At 39.3% G+C, this 26,484-nt stretch overlaps 1 protein-coding gene across 11 annotated transcripts in view; it reads left to right on the forward strand.

The window, feature by feature from the left end:
• Eb1 (microtubule-associated protein RP/EB family member 1) overlaps nucleotides 1-26,484 on the forward strand; it is a 132,054-nt gene that overhangs the window by 25,983 nt on the left and 79,587 nt on the right. The window contains exon 1 of one of the 11 annotated variants that reach the window (XM_067773925.1): nucleotides 8,610-8,631. The exons of the other annotated variants lie outside the window; for them this stretch is intronic. The gene's annotated coding sequence lies outside the window, so the exon portion shown is untranslated. Of the gene's footprint in view, nucleotides 1-8,609; nucleotides 8,632-26,484 lie in introns of those variants that run through there. 11 annotated transcript variants of the gene reach the window in all.

Consider the following 26,484-nt stretch of genomic DNA (forward strand, 5'->3'; position numbering starts at 1 on the left):
GTTTTCAGGGCTCCCGTTATACTAAGAATTGATAGCCCCATACTCGCTATAATTTTTGGAGGAAGGTACTTTTTTGGGTTGCCGTCCACCTAACTAGGACTCCATAGTATAGGATAAGCTTTAGTTGGAAGGAACTTTCAACTTGTGACAACTGAAACGCCATCTACGTACGCCGTAAGTTTGACGGTCCCCTCATCGAACTGCCTGAGGGGGTGGTTGATATCCAGTGTCAACAGCAGAGAATACCACGATTTTGTGTGTACAACCCGTACTGCGAAGTAATCTTCCTGCAATTAAGCATGCAGCTGACGAATTTGGTTAGGGCTGGATTTACTTCAATGTTCTTAAGACCGTCCATAATCGCCTGTTAAGGACATTGTTGGAAGGCCCCGGCAATGTCTAATAAGACACGTAAGGCGTACTCCTTATATTTCGGTGCAGTGCCGTGTCTCCCAAATTTCGGTTTACGCATGTTGTGTTTTGGATAATTGTTTTTCATCCATGTTGGATTTAATATACACAATAGCTTTACCAGGCGCACGTTGTAACGCCCGAGATCGAATGGATGTTGCTTTATTTTTTCTGTTTTGTTTGTTGATAATTTAATTTATTGTTCTGTAAATTGAATTGAATTTTGTACGCATATTTGGTGAAATTTTCTATTAAAACATTTTATTCTTGTATCTTATTTTATATTATTGTATTGCTTTTACCGCTGATGATTGTTGCTTTGATTACATTCCGAAGAAGCATGACTGGTGAGCCAATTTTCAAAGTTGATATATGCGCAGGCATTCCTTTTGGTTCTAAAGAGTATAGAAATTCATTTGGATAATTCACAATTTTATCTTCATCTGTAACTGTGTCGATCGATTTATATTTCGTTACTTCACCAGGAAATTGATTTTGAAAGCGATCATTGATTTTGTTAACATGATCATTTTTGGGAGCTAAGATAGTTCTTTCGTATAGCCAAAAAAACAAAAACATTTAAATTTAAAATTCTTAATTCTGAAATATGAAAAGCTTTCGTCTTGATCGAAGGAACCTCGAGCCAAAATTTGGTGATGATCGAAGTATAGCAAACACGTTTTCATAGGGAACGCACACACAGAGTTTGATTTTTATAGAAGATATAGATAGACTGAAGCTAAACAATTTTTTTAACAGCGGTAGATTACTAGACGTCCAAAAGGCATAACAGCTAAACTCAACAATGCAGTCAAACTTTAGGTGTTAAAATAACTTAAGTTTGTACGGCAGCCACATTTTACTGGAGGTTTTAGGACTTAACGTCACATAGCTCCCAACCAATTTTAATTATCCTACCATTACGACATCCAGATATATGCAGTATAATATATTCCATTTGTATGGGAGGTGCCACGCCCCCTTTTTCCCAATTCCATATTTTCTTGGTGGTGTTAAGGATTGACCTCAAATAACTCCTTACTGAATGTCAATGTTCTGGCATGTATACCTTCAAAGTTATGCAGTACCAAAGATTCCATTTGAATGGGAGGTTCCACGCCCCCTTTTTCCCAATTCCGCCTTTTCTTGGTGGTGTTAGGGATTGACCTCATATAACTCCTTACTGAATTTCAATGTTCTGGCATGTATACCTTCAAAGTTATGCATTACTAAAGATTCCATTTGTATGGGAGGTGCCACGCCCCCTTTCTCGAAATTCCGCATTTTCTTGGTGGTGTTAGGGATTGACCTCATATAACTCCTCATTGAATTTCAATGTTCTACCTAAAGGTATGTTCATACCTAAAGGTATGCAGTACCAAAGATTCCATTTGTATGGGAGGTGCCACGCCCCTTTTATATATCGAAATTATTTTTAGCCTAAAACCTTCCCGTTGATCGAAGGAACCCATAACCAAAATTTGGTGATGATTGATGTGTGGGAAATACGTTTCCATAGCGAACACACACACACACAGAATTTGATTTTTTTTTTCAGAATTTGATTTTTATATATGTATATATGGCTAACCCGATTTGGGATTTCAAAATCAACTAACCATCATCTCTCCTTCCTGTATCTTTCCTAAAAATTTCATGGCAATCTGGCGAGCCGTTCTCGAGTTATGGAGTGACAATCAAAATGTACACTTCTTTTTATATATCGGGTATTCCATCCCATTTCAACCAATTTTGAACCCGACCCCTTTAGAATTGGCTGAAAGTTTTTCTTCTTTTTCTAGCTTACGAAAGACGTTTTTCAGAATTTTTTCAAATTTTTTCATCCAACTCAAAAAAAGTTATGAATTTAAAAAAAAAACACCGTTTTTGTTTTCAATATGCTATAACTTTTTCAAAAATTGACCGTTTAGGATCTTTTTTTTTAAATTTGGTTTTAAATGTACTTTTCGGAAAAAATACAAAAAAAAATTTTAAAGTTTTTTTTGTTGTAATTTTTCAGTTTTTCGAGATTTTTCGAATTTCGCCATTTTTTTTTTTTCATAAAAAACTTCAATCGAATCTGCAATCATCCCCACTAATCCCGGAGTCGGCCGATTTTTTTTTTTTAATTGAAAAAAAAAACTAAGTAGTACATTTAAAAACAAAGTACATTTAAAAACAAATTTAAAAAAAAAGATCCCAAACGGTCAATTTTTGAAAAAGTTATAGCATTTTGAAAAAAACACCGGTTTCCAACTCAAAATAAGTTATGAATTTAAAAAAAAAACGGCGTTTTTTCAAAATGCTATAACCTTTTCAAAAATGGACCGTTTGGGATCTTTTTTTTTTTAAATTGGTTTTTAAATGTACTTTTCGGAAAAAATGCAAACAAATTTTTAGTTTTTTTTTTTTCAATTAAATAAAAAAAAAAAAAAATCGGCCCACTCCGGGATTAGTGGGGATGATTGCAGAGTTGATTGAAGTTTTTTATGAGAAAAAAAAAATGGCGAAATTCGAAAAATCTTGAAAAACTGAAAAATTACAAAAAAAAACTTTAAAAATTTTTTTGTATTTTTTCCGAAAAGTACATTTAAAAACAATTTAAAAAAAAAAAGATCCCAAACGGTAAATTTTTGAAAAAGTTATAGCGTTTTGAAAACAAAAACGGTGTTTTTTTAAAAATTCATAACTTTTTTTGAGTTGGATGAAAAAATTTGAAAAAATTCTGAAAAACGTCTTTCGTAAGCTAGAAAAAGAAGAAAAACTTTCAGCCAATTCTAAAGGGGTCGGGTTCAAAATTGTTCGAAAGGGGATGGAATACTCCATATATAGATGGCTAAACCGATTTGGGATTTCAAAATCAACTAACCATCATCTCTCCTTCCTGTATCTTTCCTAAAAATGTTATGGCAATCTGTCGAGCCGTTCTCGAGTTATGGAGTTACAATCAAAATGTACACTTCTTTTTATATATATAGAAGATTTATCAGCCTCCCCAAGATTTTGAGCATAAATGATGTTAAGCAAATGGGTTCGTAGTCTTTGGGATACATATGACCGATATTACCCGTCTTTGGTTCAGTTCTCCAAGATTTGGGTACATGATTCAGTCGAATATTATTTTATGCAATTCCACGATTGCCCTACTCGAGATTTGTAGCATGGCAGGGAATGACCCAGCGATTTAAACTTAGAAAAAGTCTTCACCGCCCATTCGATCTTGATATCTGTCACCAAGCCCGGCACTACCCGTTCCGTGATCGAAGTGTAAGTGTTGGCTGCTGGCCCTTCTGCAACATATCCCGATGAGGAATGTGCGTCGAGAAGCATTTCAAGTGGCTCTTCACTACTACGGGACCATTATCCGTTCTCTTTCCTTATAAATCCCTGGACTATATTTCCTCTAGCTAGCACTTCCACTTTCTTTTGCGTGTCCTCAAAGAAGACTCAGCTCCTTGCTCCACCATGGCGGCGTCTTTGATAGGAAGTTTTAGGATTCCTCCAATTCTTTGGGTTGTCCCAGTTTTGTTTCTACATGCTCCAGGAATTTGGTCCAGTCCGTAGATCTAGGATAAAGGTTCCTCCATTCTCTACCCTCTTTAGGGGGATGCTGAAGCTGGTATACGCATGTTATGAGAAGGATAGCCTGTCAAGGACTCTCCAATCATACCTTAGTATATAGCGCTCAGACCTCAATCAAGTAGCTGTATGTTGGGCCAAGTGGTAGTGGTAGTGTCCCTACATATGACACTACCCCTGTTGGCAATGTGCAAATTGCTTTCCAGTATGTAACACAATAGACTCGGTTTTATCCTTCGTATCGCCTCCTCCGCACGCATTGAGGTGCGCATTTGCATCCGCGCATATGACCAACCGCCCTTTTTATCTTCCACTAGCAGATTGCACTCCCCCGGTGGTATCTCCGCAGTATGGACCATACAGCAGGATGTCAGGATAAATGCCTGCTTATTCTTCCTCTCGACGGCCACCACTGCAAGGTCCTCATTAGTGTAATTAGGCATCATATATGAGTGTAGCTGCTTCCTTACCATAATTGCAGATCGCACCCTTCCTTTCGATTGCGGTTAGTTAACGAAAAAAATCCGCACGCGCTGAGCCCAAAAACCTTTCTTTCCGATGAGATCAATGGCTTTTGGATCAACGCCACTTCAAACGGACCCTTCTCAAGGGTTAGGAGGAGTTCGCTCGATGCCACTTTACTGTGTTGGAGCTGTAAGACTCGCAGCACCATAGGGCTGCTTGTCCCCCTCCAAGATCTTCGCCGTGACGTCTACGTCCTCCTCATCCAATTTCACACATGGTATGTATACTTTGACTTTTGGCATAGTGGGGATATCTCAATTAGGAAAAAAGGGAAAAATTATATATGAAAAATATGCTTAGTGCTTACTTTGATAATCATACTTACTTAATTGCCGCTTAACCGTTTAACGGCATTAGTCGCTTCTTCGCTGGGTTAACTGGCACGAATTGGACACGCCAAGGGAATTTAAATCGTTTTCCACCTGGTCCTTCCAGCGAAGTGGAGGCCGTCTCTTCCTCTGGTTCCATAGACGGGCTCCTATAAAAATATTATCTTAGCCGTAGCATCAACTCTCATTCGCATAACATGTCCTAGCCAGCATAGCCGCTGCCCTGGACTATGTCTGTCATACGCCAGTAATTGCACGTTTTTATAGAATAGTGTTTCAGAGCGATTAAGTTCTGCAGCTTGTATTATTTTCTCCAGCATTAAATGAAAGAAATCGCACGATACGGGGTCACCCTGGCTAAAACCTCATCTAGTTTCGAACGGCTCCGAAAGATCCTTCCCAATTATGACTGGCCTGATGGTGTTAGCTCTGTGAAGTTGGCACCTACTTGGGCGAATAATTAAAAAAACCATATCTCATTCGTTTGTCCACCGCTTGTACATGTTTGTCCAGGCAAAATTTTCGTTTGTCCACCTTTTGTTAAAAAGTTATTTCAAAAAAAAAAAAAATCGTGTGTGAAGTTGGCACTTCCAGTTGCCAGTATTTAAAAAAACTAAATGCCATTCGTTTGTCCATCGTTTGTCCACGTTTGTCCAAGAAAAAATTTCGTTTGCCCACCTTTTGTTAAAAGGTTATTTCAAAAAAAAAAAAAAAAATCGTGTATGAAGTTGGCACCTCCATTTACGAGTAATTAGATAAACCAAATGCTATTCGTTTGTCCATCGTTTGCCCACGTTTGTCCAGGAAAAATTTTCGTTTGTCCATCTTTTGTTAAAAAGTTATAACCAAAATATTGTTTTTTTTTATATTTTTGTTATAACTTTTTAACAAAAGGTGGACAAACGAAATTTTTTTCAAAAAAACAAAAAAAAAAAATATTTTTGTTATAACTTTTTAACAAAAGGTGGGCAAACGAAAATTTATCCTGAACAAACATGGACAAACGATGGGCAAACGACGGATATACGATTAAGCACAATAAAACGAAAAAAAATTTTGGGGTTTTTTCGAAAAAAAAAAAAAATATTTTTGTTATAACTTTTTAACAAAAGGTGGACAAACTAAAATTTTTCTTGGACAAACGTGGGCAAACGATGGACAAACGAATAGCATTTGGTTTATTTAATTACTCGTAAATGGAGGTGCCAACTTCACACACGATTTTTGTTTTTTTTGTTATAACTTTTTAACAAAAGGTGGACAAACGAAAATTTTTCCTGGACAAACGATGGATAAACGAATGAGATGGTTCTTTTTAATTACTCGCCCAAGTAGGTGCCAGCTTCACAGAGCTGATGGTGTTGATCAACTCATTATTCACATACGGCCAAATTTAGGCATAGCGGCTTATATGCAGCTCCTCTTCGTGCTGTCCAAGGCGGCTTTAAAATCGACAAAGAGGTGATTTGACTCAAATCTTCAAAACCATCATTATCGATTGCGATAGCAGAGCAGAGAAAATCTAAATACTTCCTGGACATCGGTTAGAAGGTGGCTGTTTTCATTTTTACAAGAGTTTGCCCCGGACTTTTTGGTAAAGTTTGCTGGCGTTATTCCTGGTGGCTATCAGCTCAAGCTCCTCGCACTCACGCCTTTATGTCTCTGCTTTTTTCTTTCTGTACAGGCGTCTCGCTTCTTTTTTTTTTTAACTCGCGGTAGCGTTCACACCCTCTTCTGGTTGCGCTCGCTTTTAACGTAGACCTTTAAGCAGCGTCTTTCGGTTGCAGTGCGGCATTCTTCATCGTACCAGTTGTTTTGCCGTGGTAGCCAGTAACCAATTTTTTCCATGGCGGCGGTACAAAGTGTTAGAGATATGCTGTTCCTGTTTTTAGTAGGATTGAGTTGTGCTCCCAGAGAGCAGGTATGATGCGTGTTGCGAAATCAGTGGCATGATTCGAGCACCGGCGAAGTCGATCAGCCTTAGTCCATTAGGAAGGTTTCATTGTGTATGCTGAACTTTCCGACCTTAGGACCAAAAACACCTTTGCCCACCCTAGTGTTAAAGTTGCCAAGCACGACTTTTACATCATAGCGGTGGCAATGCTCGTATGTGCGTTCTAAACGTTCACAGATAACATCTTTCACCTTAACGTCTTTCTCCTCTGGTGGCGCATGGGCGCTGATGAATGATATATTAAAACTATTTAGTTTTTATTCGGATAGCGGCAAAACATTCTTTCACAGGCGTGAACGTCAGTACTTGGTGACAAAGTCTCTCTCCCACCACGAATCCGATGCCAGAACTGCGCTGATTTGCATGGCCACTCCAGCAAATTTCAGAATTTTTAATTTTTTTTTACTTGCTTCGTCCATCGCATTTCTTGGATGGCCGTGATGTCAGCTTTTTCTTTCACGGGAACTTCAACCAGCTCCGGCTGCATTAATCCCATTCCATATAATAATAATACAAACAAATAATAGTACTTTAAACGTTTGCTGGGGTCTTCATCACGTGCTCAGCGGGTTGCACGTTTATATAGAGAGCCGCTTAAAGTCGCACCTTTTGGACAAATCCCACAGCTAGCCCTTAAACCGATTTTGTAAGAGTGGCCTAGCCAGATTGCCGTCTTTTCACATTAGCTCACCACTCAACGGATGTTCCGTGGTTCCCCGTGGCCGCAATCGACCGGCAGTATCGAGCTGCTTAAACCGCATGCAAAAAACTGGCTCTGACCATTCCTTTCTGAATGGCTTGGACTTCTGCACATAGCTCCACTCTTTGAGAATATTATGGACAGTTAATTGAGATGCATTGTTGTAAATTGAGAATAAATATTCTGTGCGCGCTGTCGTGTAGCTCCGAGGAAAAAAACACAGTTTCGGCCCGAACTGCACCCATCCTAACTACATATATACATAAAGTTAAACATTTCATAGTTGTATCTACATACACCTTCAATTGTGGTCATAAATCATTCGCAACTTCTAATAATTAAAATACAGTAAAGCATTTGTGTAATATTCTATTTCTACATGTTGTATTTTTTGTTATTTTGCATGCGACAATCAACAAAAAACTTACTTTTTTTCTCATTCATCAGGTTCTTCCTCATTCCACACCATCACCATTTAGCGCCCGAAGTCGAAAATCGCTTTGTTTTGTTTTTTTTTTTTTTGTGTAGATTTACCGGTATCTCAATTGGTCGCTCGGGTCGATCGACACAACCCAAGTTGTCTGATGTACGGTAAAGTTCATTGCTCGCTTAATATTGTTCGTGAAAGTGCTGAAGAATATTTTCGATATTAAAGGCCCGAACACATAAGAATAACCTATTTGACGATCCCCATACAAACACATGCAGTCAACTCACCTGCCAGCACACGATGCTGACAAATAGGTTAATTCTTATGTGTTCGGGCCTGTAGTTGTGTTCTCGTTTTGTTTTTGTGCATCTATTTATGTTAGTTGTTGGATTTTGAAAAACCCGGAATGTTGCACATATGCATATACAGCTATGTTAATATTATTAATAGCAGTGCCAAGAGCCGTATAATTTAACGCACGGTTTGAGTATAACTTTGAAATAATTAGCTGCTTAAACTGTGATCATGGCTTTAGCTAACGGCACAGTATGTGAGTATGGATTTAAATTTGATTACAGTTATCTTGGCGTCCATTATCAGGCACATTTCGATTGATCTGTTTAATTTCGGTTGTTCATAATAATAGCAGTGTTATTGTCAATTATCAATTGTGCGGAATCTGTGGCATATTAAAATATTATTGGTAAGACTTCTATATTTTAAAAGTTCAAAAAATGTTGGTTTACAGAATTATAGGACGTGGTAAAAACTGCACTAACGAAATAAGAAATTTGATCAAAAAATGACGAAATGAAGGCAAAACATTCAAAGAAATTCAGGCATTCATTGGCTGTTCTGTCAAAATGATGTCCATCGCCATCAAGTTTCAGGTTCGTCCTAAAACTCGCGGCCGGAAACGACTAACCGATGAAAAAACGGATCGAAAAATCGTAAATTTGGTAAGACGCCAGCCAAATATTGGTTCCCGGAAAATAAATGAAGCCTTAAACTTGAAGTGAGTGCAGTGACAATACGCAGGCGGTTATTGGAAGCGAAATTGAAGTCCCAGAGCCCTCGGAAGTAGAGGTTCACGCCGATCACTTTATCGGCGGTGGCGGCGTAGGCTCTATTATATACCAGCGGCGGCGGCGTGGGCGGCGCGCCGGCGTTCTTACTTTAACAAGCTTAAACTTCTATTTAAAAACATAATATTTAGGAAAGGTTTTATTTGTATGTATTTAAGGAACTCAACGTTTAGGCCATTTCGGAAAGGTCCGGGGGTTTGGCCTCAAAAACTCGCAGATCGTTCAAAAATTTTCAGGAGTAGCTCTTTGCGGAGGGATGGTCCCTCGTCCACTTACTCCAGGGAGGCTTCGAACCTAACCCCGGTGTTTGGAATTGGTACTGCTGCATCTGCTGAAAAGAAATAGAGATGCATAAAATGGTCACACTTGTCTGTATATGTCGTGCAAAGCGTAATTTCACCTGGGGTTAACTCCTAATATCGTCGCGAACACAATTTCTCTAAATCATTTGTGGCACCTTGGCGGTGACGCACAAAGGCGACTTACGGTTGCTATTAATGTCTATTAATACTCTTGACTCTCGTCGCACACGGCGCATCCAGTTTTTTCGAGCTAAAAATTCCCGATGATTAAGAGCTACAATTCCCGATGTGCGAACAGTAGCAATCCCGACCACCAGTTGCTACGACGCCTCCTGACCCTCACACCATATGCCAGCGCAGAAGCTATAGGACTGCAACTTCGAACTCTTATGTACCTTCGTCGACGTCGCTTTCTTAGAAGCTCTAGGTGTAGCTCCGAAGACTTTCTAACGGATGTTTTTTTCGCGCTATGCTGCCGAGCTACACCAGAGAAACACCACACACGGCATTAGTTCGACTGTCTTGGGAAAGCTTTTGCTTCACCATTTTGAGTGTTCTTGAGAAGGACAAAGCCTCACCTGGTAAATATATATACCTACGTATTCACATTTGTAAAAGGAGCCTTAACGCGTGGGTTATATTTAAACATGGTTGGTAGGCTATAAACAATGTGATTCACTCCAAGGGACTAGTTTTGGATAGGGCCGCAAACTTTAGCAAATGTCAAACCGGGAGACTTGGGTGCTGAAGGATGAAGTGTGAAAATCAAAATTAACATTTCAGACGCCATTGTATAGTTTCGCAAATAAACAACAGGTGTTTAAATATAAACTAAGTGATTTTTCAAACCCTTCTCATACGTACATATATCCTCAACTTAAGTATGAGGTAAGAATCATCGCGGCCACCGTGGTGTGATGGTAGCGTGCTCCGCCTACCGCACCGTATGCCCTGGGTTCGCACCGCGGGCAAAGCAATATCAAAATTTTAGAAATAAGGTTTTTTAATTAGAAGAAAATTTTTCTAAGCGGGGTCGCCCCTAGGCAGTGTTTGGCAAGCGCTCCGGGTGTATTTCTGCCATGAAAAGCTCTCAGTGAAAACTCATCTGCCTCGCAGATGCCGTTCGGAGTCGGCATAAAACATGTAGGTCCCGTCCGGCCAATTTGTGGGGAAAATCAAGAGGAGCACGACGCAAATTGGAAGAGAAGCTCGGCCTTAGATCTCTTCGGAGGTTATCGCGCCTTACATAAATTTTTTATTTTTTTAAGAATCATTTCAAAGGAGTTTTTATGCCCCTAGATCCTACTAGAGGATTTTGCATCACTGATTTCGCTTATTTATTCAGCCAATCGCGATGTCTTTTTCTTTTTTTAAATCGGCACCTTTTTTGGGTAATTTGCTTTTTTTTAACAACGTGATGACAATTTGGAAACATGTTCGCCTTGGGTCATTTTATTGACACGCTTTTATTAGCTTGGCCTGTATGTAACGGAATCTTTGAGCTTAATTTTCACCGGTTTCTAGAAGTCTGATTAATTTGAAACTTTGCATACGTATCAGGGACCGATGACAATGCATTAATGTGGTGGTGTGGTGACATAAGGTCAACGGCCATAAGGTCAATTGGCCTTATTACCACTTTGAATGGCCATAAGTTTGATTGAAACTTTGCACACGTATCAAGGCTCGATGACAATGCATTAATGTGATGGTGTGGCGACATAAGGTCAACGGCCATAAGGTCAATTGGCCTTATTACCACTTTGAATGGCCATAAGTTTGATTAAAACTTTGCACACGTATCAAGGCTCGATGACAATGCATTAATGTGATGGTTCGGTGACATAAGGTCAACGGCCATAAGGTCAATTGGCCTTATTACCACTTTGAATGGCCATAAGTTTGATTGAAACTTTGCACACGTATCAAGGCTCGATGACAATGCATTAATGTCATGGTGTGGTGACATAAGGTCAACGGTCATAAGGTCAATTGGCCTTATTACCACTTTGAATGGCCATAAGTTTGATTGAAACTTTGCACACGTATCAAGGCTCAATGAAAATGCATTAATGTGATGGCGCGGTGACATAAGGTCAACGGCAATAATGTCAATTGGCCATATTACCACTTTGAATGGCCATAAGTTTGATTGGAACTTTGCACACGTATCAAGGCTCGATGACAATGCATTAATGTGATGGTTCGGTGACAAGGTCAATTGGCCTTATTACCCCTTTGAATGGCCATAAGCTTGATTGAAACTTTGCACACGTATCAAGGCTCGATGACAATGCATTAATGTGATGGTGTGGTGACATAATATCAACGGCCATAAGGTCAATTGGCCTTATTACCACTTTGAAGGGCCATAAGTTTGATTGAAACTTTGCACACGTATCAAGGCTCGATAGCAATGCAATAATGTGATGGTGGGGTGACATAAGGTTAACTGGCATAAGATCAATTGAACTAATGACCACCCAAATGGCCATAGATTTGAAACCTTGCACATAATGCGAAAAACGCATTCCTTTATTAATGATAGAAGTGGATGCATGGCACATCTACGAAAGAGCATACTGGAGCCCTATTTAACACGCTTTTATTAGCTTGGCCTGTATCTATCTATGTATCTTATTATCCCTGTATGTATGTAACGGAATCTGAAGTGGAGCCGAGAGCCCCGGTAATGCGGAGCTCCGAACTCCGTTGCACCTTTTAAAGCATTTTAAGATAGGTACTTTTAGCTAGTGCAGGCCACAAGACCAAGGCACAATAAAGAAGAATCGGGTGCACAATGGCTGTGTAAATCCAGTAGGTCATCTTAGGGGAGAATCCCCAGGAGGTGCCAAATGCCCCTCTTGCTGGTGAACAGCTCTGCTGCTGCCTTCTTGGATCGCTCCACTATATGGTCACTCCATAATAGCTTCCTATCCAGAATGACTCCCAAGTACTTGACTTGATCGCTAAACGCTAAGAACGTACCCCCAGTTCTTGGCGGTGTAAGATTTGGTACTTTGTACCTCCTCGTGAAGAGGACAAGCTCGGTTTTATCCGGGTTGACTTCCAAACCTGTGGCGAGTTGTACTCCTGGAGCAGCTCCGGGATGTCAGGTGGGTCCGTTGGCGTCACTGGAACCCAGGCTCTAGCCCTTGGTCGTGAGGGAATATCACGCGCCTCCACTATCTTGAGGCGCGCGCCCGGATATACCACCCCTATCAGCGTGACGGCGGCCCTATAGAGGTTTACCGACCTGGCGTCGTCACAGGCAATCAGCTTGACATTGCCCTGGAACCACCCTGCTTCGGTGTAAGATGGCGGTGGACCAGGGTTGTCTTTCTTAACCTTAACGGCCACCGTAGCGAGCGCGGCCTCGATCCACTTCCACTGTTGTTTCGGGATCCTGCCATCTTCGCTGCTCTCGTCTATAATGCCAATGATCTGCCGACCCTTGTCAATTTCGGCGAAAGACCGCGTCCAGTCTCCCTACGTCTTGGCCCTTTTCGGTGCCGTGGGGTTGGATTCATCCATGGACCGCTGGCGTTTCGAGGTTTCATCACTCTCGACTAAAACTTTTAAAATTACTTGAACTAAAAAATTAAAAATAAATAATGATTCAAGGTTCGATTCGAGCTCAAGGCCAGAACAATAATTTTTTTCTAATTATTGTTATTTTTTAATTTTTCTAAATTTGAAAAATTGTATTTTGTTTTTGGAATAGTAAGGAGAAAGTTTTTCAGGCAACCTGCCATAGCTGCGCAGATAGATCCATTTCGAAGGGTGCTAAGCCTTGACTGGCAAATTTGCTACTTCTATTCCTTTTTACCAACTATATTCAGTGTTGCGCCATCTGGTGCAAATCACTGATAATGCTGGATTTTTGTTTATTGTCAATTACTTTGTTTGACATTCCCAAGTGCTCATGGTTTATTAACAATTGTTTTTGTTTTTATCGGCCTATTGATAAATGATTCAAGGTTCGATTCGAGCTCAAGGCCAGAAAAATAATTTTTTTCTAATTATTGTTATTTTTTAATTTTTCTAAATTTGAAAAATTGTATTTTGTTTTTGGAATGGTAAGTAGAAAATTTTTCAGACAACCTGCCATAGCTGCGCAGATAGATCCATTTCGAAGGGTGCTAAGCCTTCATCATCAGTACGCTTTAGGCATGCTGCGCTAACCATTTAGCTATACAGCGGTGGTTTGTTTGACTGGCAAATTTGCTACTTCTATTCCTTTTTACCAACTATATTTATTCAGTGTTGCGCCATCTGGTGCAAATCACTGGTAATGCTGGATTTTTGTTTATTGTCTACTATTCCAAAAACAAAATACAATTTTTCAAATTTAGAAAAATTAAAAAATAACAATAATTAGAAAAAAAATTATTGTTCTGGCCTTGAGCTCGAATCGAACCTTGAATCATTTATCAATAGGCCGATAAAAACAAAAACAATTGTTAATAAACCATGAGCACTTGGGAATGTCAAACAAAGTAATTGACAATTGCATTTCCATTGTAAATTGCAGTTTTTTGTGATATTTATTCAGAATATCTAGAATAATGTTCGCGTCGTTACGTTTAATTATCGCCAAGAGATCGTCTACATATTTACATATAAATTTTATGTCTATATCAAATCGTTTCTTAAGTTCCAAAATAGCATTGTCAAGTACGTCATCCATAACAATGTCAGCTATTGTAGGTGAAATTGGATTGCCCATAGGCATTCCAAACGTTTGCGTATAAAGCTTATTATCAAACATAAATTTCGGCTTTGGAAATTCCAGGAGATACTAGATTTCTGCCTTAAAGATAATAATTATTTTATGTTTGATAATAAGCTTTATACGCAAACGTTTGGAATGCCTATGGGCAATCCAATTTCACCTACAATAGCTGACATTGTTATGGATGACTTACTTGACAATGCTATTTTGGAACTTAAGAAACGATTTGATATAGACATAAAATTTATATGTAAATATGTAGACGATCTCTTGGCGATAATTAAACGTAACGACGCGAACATTATTCTAGATATTCTGAATAAATATCACAAAAAACTGCAATTTACAATGGAAATAGAAGCCAACTCCAAAATACCTTTTCATGATGTCTGCATCCATAGGGAGAAACACAACCTTTTTCTTGACTGGTATTCAAAACCTACCTCTTCAGGCCGCCTAATAAACTACCTTTCCTCGCAGCCGACCAACTATAAGATTAATATAGCAAAAAATTTCATACATAAAATTTTGACCTTAAGCCACAAAACTTTTCATAATGCCAATATACAAAAAATTTGTAATATTGGACGCAGCAACAATTATCCTAATAATTTAATACGAGAGCTAATAAACCGAGAAATCATGAAATCCAGCAACCAACCTAACATAAGAACAAATTTAGAAACGAAAGCAGCGAAAAAGTTTTACAGCGTCATACATACCCAAGCTTACCGAAAATATTGATCACAGCATAATAAAAACAACTAACACAACACTTGCCTATAAGTCAAACCGCACTTTGTCAACGATATTTACATGAACAAAGTGTCCTGTAGATCTCCATCAACAAAAGAACGTCATTTACGAAATTACTTGTAAAGGAAAACCAAACGAAGAATGCGGCAAAATATATATTGGCACAACAAAGCGTCCCTTAGGTGTTAGACTGGGCGAACATGAAGCGGATATAAGAAAACAAAAGAACAGTAGAGCGTTATCACAACACATAATATCAAGTGGACACTCAGCTGACTTTACTAATGCGAAAATTATTGACAGGGAACGGAAAGAAACAACAAGATACACTTTAGAAAGCCTGGGAATCATGGAAAGAAGAGAAAAGACGATTAACAAGAAAGAAGATACAGACAATATAGCATCTGCTTACATTACGTGTTTAGGAAAATAGTTTTTAGTATTGACGAGATTACCATAGGGTTAAGTTGGTATTGATTTACTGTCCACAAATGTTCAATGTTTTTATGTTTTTCAAAAGTGTTGTATGTTCAAAGACAATAATTTTAAATAATTTATCTAATTTTAAATAAATTATCTATGAAACCGCCTTACAAACATGCATAAATTCAACACATAACTACATACGAAGTATGGGATGTGTGGAAGATAATATATGCGAAAGAAGGCAATTGGGAAAAACTTTACAACAACTAAGCATGACGTAGCTGAATGCGTTTGTAACCATTTCAACTATCGTAGGAGTGCGGGTTCGACTCCCACTCCCGGGAGAAAAGGCTTTGAATAGATATACAAGGTATAATCGAAACAGCTCTCGCCTTGTCCGTCCTGACGTCACGTTGTTTAAATGTTTCCCCAATTATTAAATAAATTATAAAATTAAAAAATTGCTTGAAATAAATGTTCATACATTTAAAGCAATACGGGCAATCCCCGATTAATTCATATAAAGAGACAACATTTGGTTAATTCGTTATAGTTCTATAAATAGACCAAAAATAGCAAAATGCCAAGTTTCTATGAAACCGCCTTACAAACATGCATAACTTCAACACATAACTACATACGAAGTATGGGATGTGTGGAAGATAATATATGCGAAAGAAGGCAATTGGGAAAAACTTTGCAACAACTAAGGCATGAAGGCGTTTGTAACCATTTCAACTATCGTAGGAGTGCGGGTTCGACTCCCACTCCCGGGAGAAAAGGCTTTGAAGAGACTTACAAGGTATAATCGAAACAGCTGTCGCCTTGTCCGTCCTGATGTCACGTTGTTTAAATTTTTTCCCAAATTATTAAATAAATTATAAAATTAAAAAATTGAAATAAATGTTCATACATTTGAAGCAATATGCAATCCCCGATTAATTCATATTGTAACGAATTTACTGCAAATCCTCTTATTTGCAATCCTCTGCTAAGTTCGAATCACTAAACTGTTGAATAAATAACTCCAATTTGTAATAATGCAAAATGGCCTTTATTACAGTACTTTACAATAACACTCAAACTGTGCAACGAATAGCTTGCTTAATAACCACACTAATTGATAGCTCAATGAAACTCTACTATTCAAAATAATACTGCTATTGCTCGCTAGATATCGTCTTAATCGAAACTGCTTGACAACTCAAATCAAACAGAATTACAGCGCCTCTACATCTGTCGCCTTTTATACTCTTTGGTTTCCTCGTTCGCATTTTCTGGAATCTACTAGCATTGTCTATGAGCTCTCAAACTTCTCAGCTATAACTAAAACTGCACAATTTTATACATCTTCTAGGCGCTTCCAGAATCTACTAGTCCAGTAGCTCTCAAACTTCTCAGCTGTCACTACAATTGCACAATTTTATAGTTTTTCTCATTGCATACTTATAGGAGTATCTCAGATATATGCATGTGTTAGTGCGTTGACTCTCCGCTGCTCGTATACGTACATGGTACATATATGTAGACGCCGTTATTGTTTCGTTTATGTAGATACATAATGATTGAATTATTGATGTGCATTCACGTCACTGCTTAGCATCGGCTTAGAGACGGCAGCACTCCTTAGTTTTGCTAATATTCGTAACACTGCCCTCCACCTAAGTCTGATCGTCCCGATTAGACAAATCTCTCGATTTAACCGCTGCTAGCCTCTCCAAATGAACCACTTTCATTTTGGTTCGTGGTTTGCCAATGGTTTGTATGCGGTACACTACATCGTTGATCCGTTTTACAGCTTTGTATGGGCCTTCCCAGTTACACTGCAATTTCGGGGACAAACCTTTTTTTCGTTGTGGGTTGTACAGCAGCACCAAATCTCCTTCCTGAAACCCTTCCGAATTAATTGCTTTGTCGTACCTCGCTTTCATCTTCTCACTCATAATCTTTGCTCGTTGCCTTACCAGATCGTGTATCTCTCTCAGCTCTTCTTCCAAGACACCAGTGGATTTCTTGACATTCCTTTCCGCATCGGCATCTATCCCATACTTCAAATCGGCTGGCAGTCGAAGGTCATTGCCAAAAATTACCTTTGCGGGAGTTTGGCCCGTTGTGTCATGTACTGCCGATCGGTAGGCCATCAAGAATAATGATATGTGTGTATCCCAGTCCTTATGGTACTTGTCTACTACTTTCCTTAAATGCTCCTCCAATGTTCTATTGAAGCGTTCCACCATACCATCGGACTGAGGATGCAATGCAGTTATAGTGTTAACTACTTTGTACTCTTTACTTTAATTATACTCAGTTGAGCAGAGTATATTAACTTTGATTGGATAACGGTTGGTTGTACAGGTATAAAGGAATCGAGATAGATATAGACTTCCATATATCAAAATCATCAGTATCGAAAAAAAAATCGATTGAGCCATGTCCGTCCGTCTGTCCGTTAACACGATAACTTGAGTAAATTTTGAGGTATCTTGATGAAATTTGGTAGGTAGGTTCCTGGGCACTCATCTCAGATCGCTATTTAAAATGAACGATATCGGACAATAACCATGCCTACTTTTTCGATATCGAAAATTTCGAAAAATCGAAAAAGTGCGATAATTCATTACCAAATACGGATTAAGCGATGAAACTTGGTAGGTGAGTTGAACTTATAACGCAGAACTGAAAACTAAGAAAATTTTGGACAATGGGCGTGGCACCGCCCACTTTTAAAAGAAGGTAATTGTGAAGTTTTGCAAGCTGTAATTTGGCAGTCGTTGAAGATATCATAATGAAATTTGGCAGGAACGTTTCTTGTATTACTATATGTCTGCTTAATAAAAATTAGCAAAATCGGAGAACGACCACGCCCACTTTTGAAAAAAAAATTTTTTTAAATTCAAATTTTAAAATAAAAGTTAATATCTTTACAGTATATAAGTAAATTATGTCAACATTCAACTCCAGTAATGATATGTTGCAACAAAATACAAAAATAAAAGAACATTTCAAAATGGGCGTGGCTCCGCCCTTTTTCATTTAATTTGTCTAGGATACTTTTAATGCCATAAGTCGAACAAAAATTTACCAATCCTTGTGAAATTTGGTAGGGGCTTAGACTCTAGGACGATAACTGTTTTCTGTGAAAAAGGGCGAAATCGGTTGAAGCCACGCCTAGTTTTTATACACAGTCGACCGTCTGTCCTCCCGCTCGGCCATTAACACGATAACTTGAGCAAAAATCGATATATCTTTACTAAACTCAATTCACGTACTTATCTGAACTCACTTTGTATTGGTGTAAAAAATGGCCGGAATCCGACTAAGACCACGCCCACTTTTTCGATATCGAAAATTACGAAAAATGAAAAAAATTCCATAATTATATACCAAATACGAAAAAAGGGATGAAACATGGTAATTGTATTGGTCTATTGACGGAAATATAACTCTAGAAAAAAACTTGGTAAAATGGGTGTAACACCTACCATATTAAGTAGAAGAAAATGAAAAAGTTTTGTAGGGCGAAATCAAAAGCCCTTGGAATCTTGGAAGGAATATTGTTTGTGGTATTACATATATAAATAAATTAGCGGTACCCTACAGATGATCTGGATCACCCTGGTCCCCATTTTGGTCGATATCTCGAAAACGCCTTCACATATACAACTACCACCACTCCCATTTAAAACCCTTATTAATACCTTTAATTTGATACCCATATTGTACAAACGCATTCTAGAGTCACCCCTGGTCCACCTTTATGCCGATTACTCGAAAAGACGTCCACATATAGAACTAAGGCCCACTCCCTTTTAAAATGCTCATTAACACCTTTCATTTGATACCCATATCGTACAAACAAATTCTAGAGTCACCCCTGGTCCACGTTTATGGCGATATCTCGAAAAGGCGTACACATATAGAACTAAGGCCCACTCCCTTTTAAAATACTCATTAACACCTTTCATTTGATACCCATATCGTACAAACAAATTTTAGAGTAACCCCTGGTCCACCTTTATGGCGATATCTCGAAAAGGCGCCCACCTATAGAACTAAGGCCCACGCCCTTTTAAAATACTCATTAACACCTTTCATTTGATACCCATATTGTACAAACGCATTCTAGAGTCACCCCTGGTCCACCTTTATGCCGATATCTCGAAAAGACGTCCACATATAGAACTAAGGCCCACTCCCTTTTAAAATACTCATTAACACCTTTCATTTGATACCCATATCGTACAAGCAAATTCTAGAGTCACCCCTGGTCCACCTTTATGGCGATATCCCGAAAAGGCGTCCACCCATAGAACTAAGGCCCACTCCCTTTTAAAACACTTATTAACACCTTTCATTTGATACCCATATCGTACAAACAAATTCTAGAGTAACCCCTGGTCCACCTTTATGGCGATATCTCGAAAAGGCGTACACATATAGAACTAAGGCCCACTCCCTTTTAAAATACACAATAGCACCTTTCATTTGATACCCATATCGTACAAACAAATTCTATAGTAACCCCTGGTCCACCTTTATGGCGATATCTCGAAAAGGCATCCACCTATAGAACTAAGGCCCACACCCTTTTAAAATACTCATTAACACCTTTCATTTGATACCCATATCGTACAAGCAAATTCTAGAGTCACCCCTGGTCCACCTTTATGGCGATATCCCGAAAAGGCGTCCACCCATAGAACTAAGGCCCACTCCCTTTTAAAACACTTATTAGCACCTTTCATTTGATACCCATATCGTACAAACAAATTCTAGAGTAACCCCTGGTCCACCTTTATGGCGATATCTCGAAAAGGCGTACACATATAGAACTAAGGCCCACTCCCTTTTAAAATACACAATAGCACCTTTCATTTGATACCCATATCGTACAAACAAATTCTATAGTAACCCCTGGTCCACCTTTATGGCGATATCTCGAAAAGGCATCCACCTATAGAACTAAGGCCCACACCCTTTTAAAATACTCATTAACACCTTTCATTTGATACCCATATCGTACAAGCAAATTCTAGAGTCACCCCTGGTCCACCTTTATGGCGATATCCCGAAAAGGCGTCCACCCATAGAACTAAGGCCCACTCCCTTTTAAAACACTTATTAACACCTTTCATTTGATACCCATATCGTACAAACAAATTCTAGAGTAACCCCTGGTCCACCTTTATGGCGATATCTCGAAAAGGCGTACACATATAGAACTAAGGCCCACTCCCTTTTAAAATACTCATTAACACCTTTCATTTGATACCCATATCGTACAAGCAAATTCTAGAGTCACCCCTGGTCCACGTTTATGGCGATATCTCGAAAAGGCGTACACATATAGAACTAAGGCCCACTCCCTTTTAAAATACTCATTAACACCTTTCATTTGATACCCATATCGTACAAACAAATTCTAGAGTAACCCCTGGTCCACCTTTATGGCGATATCTCGAAAAGGCGTCCACCTATAGAACTAAGGCCTACGCCCTTTTAAAATACTCATTAACACCTTTCATTTGATACCCATATTGTACAAACGCATTCTAGAGTCACCCATGGTCCACCTTTATGGCGATATCTCGAAAAGGCGTCCACCTATAGAACTAAGGCCCACGCCCTTTTAAAATTCTCATTAACACCTTTAATTTGATACCCATATCCTACAAACACATTCTAGAGTCACCCCTGGTCCACGTTTATGGCGATATCTCGAAAAGGCGTACACATATAGAACTAAGGCCCACTCCCTTTTAAAATACTCATTAACACCTTTCATTTGATACCCATATCGTACAAACAAATTCTATAGTAACCCCTGGTCCACCTTTATGGCGATATCTCGAAAAGGCATCCACCTATAGAACTAAGGCCCACACCCTTTTAAAATACTCATTAGCACCTTTCATTTGATACCCATATCGTACAAGCAAATTCTAGAGTCACCCCTGGTCCACGTTTATGGCGATATCTCGAAAAGGCGTACACATATAGAACTAAGGCCCACTCCCTTTTAAAATACTCATTAACACCTTTCATTTGATACCCATATCGTACAAACAAATTCTAGAGTAACCCCTGGTCCACCTTTATGGCGATATCTCGAAAAGGCGTCCACCTATAGAACTAAGGCCTACGCCCTTTTAAAATACTCATTAACACCTTTCATTTGATACCCATATTGTACAAACGCATTCTAGAGTCACCCCTGGTCCACCTTTATGGCGATATCTCGAAAAGGCGTCCACCTATAGAACTAAGGCCCACGCCCTTTTAAAATTCTCATTAACACCTTTAATTTGATACCCATATCCTACAAACACATTCTAGAGTCACCCCTGGTCCACGTTTATGGCGATATCTCGAAAAGGCGTCCACATATAGAACTAAGGCCCACTCCATTTTAAAATACTCATTAACACCTTTCATTTGATACCCTTATCGTACAAAAAAATTTTAGAGTCACCCCTGGCCCACCTTTATGGCGATATCTCGAAAAGGCATCCACCTATAAAACTAAGGCCCACTCCCTTTTAAAATACTCACTAACACCTTGCATTTGATACCCATATTGTACAAACGCATTCTAGAGTCACCCCTGGTCCACGTTTATGGCGATATCCAGAAAAGGCGTCCACCCATAGAACTAAGGCCCACTCCTTTTTAAAATACTCATTAACACCTGTCTTTTGATACCCATATCGTAAAAACAAATTCTAGAGTCACCCCTGGTCGACTTTTATGGCGATATCTCGAAAAGGCGTCCACCTATAGAACTAAGGCCCACGCCCTTTTAAAATACTCATTAACACCTTTCATTTGATACCCATATCGTACAAGCAAATTCTAGAGTCACCCCTGGTCCACCTTTATGGCGATATCCCGAAAAGGCGTCCACCCATAGAACTAAGGCCCACTCCCTTTTAAAACACTTATTAACACCTTTCATTTGATACCCATATCGTACAAACAAATTCTAGAGTAACCCCTGGTCCACCTTTATGGCGATATCTCGAAAAGGCGTACACATATAGAACTAAGGCCCACTCCCTTTTAAAATACACAATAGCACCTTTCATTTGATACCCATATCGTACAAACAAATTCTATAGTAACCCCTGGTCCACCTTTATGGCGATATCTCGAAAAGGCATCCACCTATAGAACTAAGGCCCACACCCTTTTAAAATACTCATTAACACCTTTCATTTGATACCCATATCGTACAAGCAAATTCTAGAGTCACCCCTGGTCCACCTTTATGGCGATATCCCGAAAAGGCGTCCACCCATAGAACTAAGGCCCACTCCCTTTTAAAACACTTATTAACACCTTTCATTTGATACCCATATCGTACAAACAAATTCTAGAGTAACCCCTGGTCCACCTTTATGGCGATATCTCGAAAAGGCGTACACATATAGAACTAAGGCCCACTCCCTTTTAAAATACTCATTAACACCTTTCATTTGATACCCATATCGTACAAACAAATTCTAGAATAACCCCTGGTCCACCTTTATGGCGATATCCCGAAAAGGCGTCCACCCATAGAACTAAGGCCCACTCCCTTTTAAAACACTTATTAACACCTTTCATTTGATACCCATATCGTACAAACAAATTCTAGAGTAACCCCTGGTCCACGTTTATGGCGATATCTCGAAAAGGCGTACACATATAGAACTAAGGCCCACGCCCTTTTAAAATACTCATTAACACCTTTAATTTGATACTCATATCGTACAAACACATTCTAGAGTCACCCCTGGCCCACCTTTATGGCGATATCTCGAAAAGGCATCCACCTATAAAACTAAGGCCCACTCCCTTTTAAAATACTCATTAACACCTTGCATTTGATACCCATATCGTACAAACAAATTCTAGAGTCACCACTGGTCCACCTTTATGGCGATATCTCGAAAAGGCGTCTACCTATAGAACTAAGGGCCACGCCCTTTTAAAATACTCATTAACACCTTTCATTTGATACCCATATTGTACAAACGCATTCTAGAGTCACCCCTGGTCCACGTTTATGGCGATATCCCGAAAAGGCGTCCACCCATAGATCTAAGGCCCACTCCCTTTTAAAACACTTATTAACGCCTTTCATTTGATACCCATATCGTACAAACAAATTCTAGAGTAACCCCTGGTCCATCTTTATGGCGATATCTCGAAAAGGCGTACACATATAGAACTAAGGCCCACGCCCTTTTAAAATACTCATTAACACCTTTAATTTGATACTCATATCGTACAAACACATTCTAGAGTCACCCCTGGCCCACCTTTATGGCGATATCTCGAAAAGGCATCCACCCATAAAACTAAGGCCACTCCCTTTTAAAATACTCATTAACACCTTGCATTTGATACCCATATCGTACAAACAAATTCTAGAGTCACCGCTGGTCCACCTTTATGGCGATATCTCGAAAAGGCGTCCACCTATAGAACTAAGGCCCACGCCCTTTTAAAATACTCATTAACACCTTTCATTTGATACCCATATTGTACAAACGTATTCTAGAGTCACCCCTGGTCCACGTTTATGGCGATATCCCGAAAAGGCGTCCACACATAGAACTAAGGCCCACTCCCTTTTAAAACACTTATTAACACCTTTCATTTGATACCCATATCGTACAAACAAATTCTAGAGTAACCCCTGGTCCACCTTTATGGCGATATCTCGAAAAGGCGTACACATATAGAACTAAGGCCCACTCCCTTTTAAAATACTCATTAACACCTTTCATTTGATACCCATATCGTACAAACAAATTCTAGAATAACCCCTGGTCCACCTTTATGGCGATATCTCGAAAAGGCATCCACCTATAGAACTAAGGCCCACGCCCTTTTAAAATACTCATTAACACCTTTAATTTGATACTCATATCGTACAAACACATTCTAGAGTCACCCCTGGCCCACCTTTATGGCGATATCTCGAAAAGGCATCCACCTATAAAACAAAGGCCCACTCCCTTTTAAAATACTCATTAACACCTTGCATTTGATACCCATATCGTACAAACAAATTCTAGAGTCACCGCTGGTCCACCTTTATGGCGATATTTCGAAAAGGCGTCCACCTATAGAACTAAGGCCCACGCCCTTTTAAAATACTCATTAACACCTTTCATTTGATACCCATATTGTACAAACGCATTCTAGAGTCACCCCTGGTCCACGTTTATGGCGATATCCCGAAAAGGCGTCCACCCATAGAACTAAGTCCCACTCCCTTTTAAAACACTTATTAACACCTTTCATTTGATACCCATATCGTATAAACAAATTCTAGAGTAACCCCTGGTGCACCTTTATGGCGATATCTCGAAAAGGCGTACACATATAGAACTAAGGCCCACTCCCTTTTAAAATACTCATTAACACCTTTCATTTGATACCCATATCGTACAAACAAATTCTAGAGTAACCCCTGGTCCACCTTTATGGTGATATCTCGAAAAGGCGTCCACCTATAGAACTAAGGCCCACGCCCTTTTAAAATACTCATTAACACCTTTAATTTGATACTCATATCGTACAAACACATTCTAGAGTCACCCCTGGCCCACCTTTATGGCGATATCTCGAAAAGGCATCCAGCTATAAAACTAAGGCCCACTCCCTTTTAAAATACTCGTTAACACCTTGCATTTGATACCCATATCGTACAAACATATTCTAGAGTCACCGCTGGTCCACCTTTATGGCGATATCTCGAAAAGGCGTCCACCTATAGAACTAAGGCCCACGCCCTTTTAAAATACTCATTAACACCTTTCACTGGATACCCATATTGTACAAACGCATTCTAGAGTCACCCCTGGTACACGTTTATGGCGATATCCCGAAAAGGCGTCCACCCATAGAACAAAGGCCCACTCCTTTTTAAAATACTCATTAACACCTTTCTTTTGATACCCATATCGTACAAACAAATTCTAGAGTCACCCCTGGTCCACCTTTATGGCGATATCTCGAAAAGGCGTCCACCTATAGAACTAAGGCCCACGCCCTTTTAAAATACTCATTAACACCTTTCATTTGATACCCATATCGTACAAGCAAATTCTAAAGTCACCCCTGGTCCACCTTTATGGCGATATCTCGAAAAGGCGTCCACCTATAGAACTAAGGCCCACGCCCTTTTAAAATACTCATTAACACCTTTAATTTGATACCCATATCGTACAAACACATTCTAGAGTCACCCCTGGTGCACCTTTATGGCGATATCTCGAAAAGGCGTACACATATAGAACTAAGGCCCACTCCCTTTTAAAATACTCATTAACACCTTTAATTTGATACCCATATCGTACAAACACATTCTAGAGTCACCCCTGGTCCACGTTTATGGCGATATCTCGAAAAGGCGTCCACATATAGAACTAAGGCCCACTCCATTTTAAAATACTCATTAACACCTTTCATTTGATACCCATATCGTACAAAAAAATTCTAGAGTCACCCCTGGCCCACCTTTATGGCGATATCTCGAAAAGGCATCCACCTATAAAACTAAGGCCCACTCCCTTTTAAAATACTCATTAACACCTTGCATTTGATACCCATATCGTACAAACAAATTCTAGAGTCACCGCTGGTCCACCTTTATGGCGATATCTCGAAAAGGCGTCCACCTATAGAACTAAGGCCCACGCCCTTTTAAAATACTCATTAACACCTTTCATTGGATACCCATATTGTACAAACGCATTCTAGAGTCACCCTTGGTCCACGTTTATGGCGATATCCCGAAAAGGCGTCCACCCATAGAACTAAGGCCCACTCCTTTTTAAAATACTCATTAACACCTTTCTTTTGATACCCATATCGTACAAACAAATTCTAGAGTCACCCCTGGTCCACCTTTATGGCGATATCTCGAAAAGGCGTCCACCTATAGAACTAAGGCCCACGCCCTTTTAAAATACTCATTAACACCTTTAATTTGATACCCATATCGTACAAACACATTCTAGAGTCACCCTGGTCCACGTTTATGGCGATATCTCGAAAAGGCGTCCACCTATAGAACTAAGGCCCAAGCCCTTTTAAAATACTCATTAAAACCTTTAATTTGATACCCATATCGTACAAACACATTCTAGAGTCACCCCTGGTCCACGTTTATGGCGATATCTCGAAAAGGCGTCCACATATAGAACTAAGGCCCACTCCATTTTAAAATACTTATTAACACCTTTCGTTTGACACCC

Source organism: Eurosta solidaginis, chromosome 3 (genome assembly GCF_040869045.1).
Source record: "Eurosta solidaginis isolate ZX-2024a chromosome 3, ASM4086904v1, whole genome shotgun sequence".
Classification (NCBI taxonomy): Eukaryota; Metazoa; Arthropoda; class Insecta; order Diptera; family Tephritidae; genus Eurosta; species Eurosta solidaginis.